Here is a 3,349-nt window from a genome sequence, read left to right as displayed (position 1 = left end):
ATATTAGAAGGATGAGTTCACCCCCCCCCCCCACGCCCCCCCAACCCCCCACCCCCACCCCTCTCCCTCCCAACCTGACTCTGACGATAAAAGCTAATATTAAAAGCTTGTTTTGAAAGATAGAGAGAGAGAGAGATGGTTTAATCGTATTTTGGGCCACAGGTCTGTATACAACTAATAAAGAAATAAATGAATAGATAAATGATCATTTACTTTGTTACCTATTGGATGGGCCTGTGGCCCACATACGATTAATCCATCTGTGAGACACACACACACACACACACACACACACACACACACACACAGAGAGAGAGAGAGAGAGAGAGAGAGAGAGAAAGAGAGAGAGAGAGAGAGAGAATTCTTCATTAGCAAATAGCATTTTACAGCTCTAACAGAGAGAGAGAGAGAGGGAGAGAGAGAATGAAAATGACAATGGCAAATTCTTCATTAGCAAATAGCATTTTACAGCTCAAAGAGAGAGAGAGAGAGAGAGACATTGACAATTCTTTATCAGCAAATAGCATTTTACAGCTCTAACAAAGAGAGAGAGAGAGAGAGAGAGAGAGAGAGAATGACAATGACAAAGTCTTCATTAGCAAAAAGCTTTTAACAGGTCTGAAAAAAGAATGAAATAAGACACACACACACACACACACACACACACACACACACACACACACAGAATGACAATGACGAATTCTTCATTAGCAAATAGCATTTTACAGCTCTAAGAGAGAGAGAGGGAGAGAGAGAGAGAATGACAATGCCAATTTCTTCATTAGCATATAGCATTTTACAGCTCTAAGAGAGAGAGAGAGAATGAAAATGACATTGACAAATTCTTCATTAGCAAATAGCATAAAACAGCTCTAAAACATTTTTAAAGAGAGAGAGAGAGAGAGAGAGAGAATGAAAATGACAAAGGAAAATTATTCATGAGCAAATAGCATAAAACAGCTCTAAAAAAATTTTAAAAGAGAGAGGGAGAGAGAGATATGAGAGATAGAGAGAAAGACAATGACAATGATAAATTCTAAATAGCATTTTACAGCTCTAAGAGAGAGAGAATGGGGACCTCTCTTCTTAGGGAGGGCTGTACTGTGGGTGAAGGGGAGAGAGGAGGGTGGAGGAGGAGATGGTGAAGGAAAAGGATGGATGATGTGATGCGGCTGAGGTGGTTGTTGTTGACGTTGTTGTTGATGTTGCTGGTCGTTGTTGGTTGTTGCAGTGAGTGAAGTTGTTGGTGGCGGTGGTGCTGGATGTTGTTGTTGACGTTGTTGTTGATGTTGCTGGTCGTTGTTGGTTGTTGCAGTGAGTGAAGTTGTTGGTGGCGGTGGTGCTGGATGTTGTTGTTGACGTTGTTGTTGATGTTGCTGGTCGTTGTTGGTTGTTGCAGTGAGTGAAGTTGTTGGTGGCGGTGGTGCTGGATGTTGTTGTTGACGTTGTTGTTGATGTTGCTGGTCGTTGTTGGTTGTTGCAGTGAGTGAAGTTGTTGGTGGCGGTGGTGCTGGATGTTGCTGTTGGCGTTGGATGTTGTTGTTGGTGTTGCTGTTGATGGTGTTGTTTGTTATTGTTCGTTGCTGGATGTTGTTGTTGTTGGAAGTTTTTGATGCTGTTGTTAGTTGATGTAGATGTTGTTGTTAATAATGGACAAACACTGTTCAAACCATTGATGAAAATAACTCAAGGTTGCACCATATGTATTTCATGACTATACCTATACTTTCTGAGAGAGTAATGCAAGCTATTATGAATGCATCTCCAGTTTGCTTGCGGTTTAGACTGTTTTTCTTGAAATCAATAAAAGCTGTTCGACAAATATGTTTGAGAACACCGTTCCAGTTCTTATTTCAATAGTTCACATCTGCAGAACACTATTGAAGTTTTGAAGAACAGACTGGTTACGATTAACACGATTATTTTCATAGCTTTCACGGGTGGTTAAAACGACAATTGACAAGCACTTATGAACATGATACGATTTCGCATGAAGTCTAATCATGTTCTCGAGGAATCAGCTTAGATTTGTTCAGAACCTGCTGACGCATTATATGATTATACTGCTCAGAAATGCACAAAATCTGTTCACGCACTCGGTAATTCAGCTCAGATTTGCATGACGGTTGCTGACACAGTTCGGATTTGCATGAAGATTGTTTATGCGGTCCATGGGCTCATTGTTGACATTTTGTAGATGTACAGCTCAAATCTGCATGAACATCGTACACATTTTGGGGACTATAGTTCGGATCTGCCTGCAAACATCTTAGGGATTCATCTGAGATCTGCAAGAATTTTCTTGTTAACATTTTTGAATATGCACTTGAGATTTTCGCACGAAGACTTTCAGCGTTTTGGGGGATCAACCTTTAGATTTGCACGAAGACTGTTCACATTTTTAAAGGATACATTTCACATTTTCATGCCGTGTTCGGTTTGTTTGGTTTTTTTTTTTGTTTTTTTTTAGATGCAATTCGGGTTGACGCGGAGATTTTGTATACGTTGGCACACACAAAAAAAGTTGCTTGCTAAAATGTATAGGCTACAGATAGGTTTGAAGGGTCTTTTTAAGACTGACGCGACTAACGCGCAATATTTATGTCTCAAGTTGTTACCGATTCATCCGCAGCACAAAAAGAATGTGACAACGTTTGAGACACAGGCTCTGATGGTGCTTTTTTTTATGGACAACTTGTGGGCAACCATCGTCCTTAATCAGACTGTGACGCCAAACATTTGCATTGCCGTGACTTTCAGTTAAAGAACAATGGGTGTGTGTGTGTGTGTGTGTGTGTGTGTGTGTGTGTACATAACAAGAACAACAACAACAACGAGAACAACAATACTACCACAATCAATACTACTACTACTACTACTACTACTGTTGCTACTGTTACTGCTACAGGGTTCACCAAAAGTTAGGGACCACATTGGAACCTATATCGTTTTCTTCTTCAGGGCATGATGAAATGATGATGAAGTTCCGGCAGCGGTGGACGCGGCCAACGTCATGAGCACCACTCATAACCAGAGATGATTTCTTCAATGTTCTGCAATGACAACCCACACCTGTCATTCATAAACCACTGACTAACTGTGATTTGACGGGATGGTGGGGGGTCGGGGGAGGAGGGGTGCGGGGACAAGTGGGAAGCTGAAACATCGAGTTTTCAAACGTATTTTCAAGATGTTCTGTTGCCTGAAACAACCGTCATTCGAAATGAGACGATAAACCGAGGTCCCGTGTGCAGCATGCACTTAGCGCACGTAAAAGAACCCACGGCAACAAAAGGGTTGTTCCTGGCAAAATTCTGTAGAAAAATCCACTTCGATAGGAAAAGCAAAC

This window comes from Babylonia areolata, chromosome 7 (assembly GCF_041734735.1).
Source record: "Babylonia areolata isolate BAREFJ2019XMU chromosome 7, ASM4173473v1, whole genome shotgun sequence".
In the NCBI taxonomy this organism is placed as follows: Eukaryota; Metazoa; Mollusca; class Gastropoda; order Neogastropoda; family Buccinidae; genus Babylonia; species Babylonia areolata.
This window is presented reverse-complemented; position numbering follows the sequence as displayed.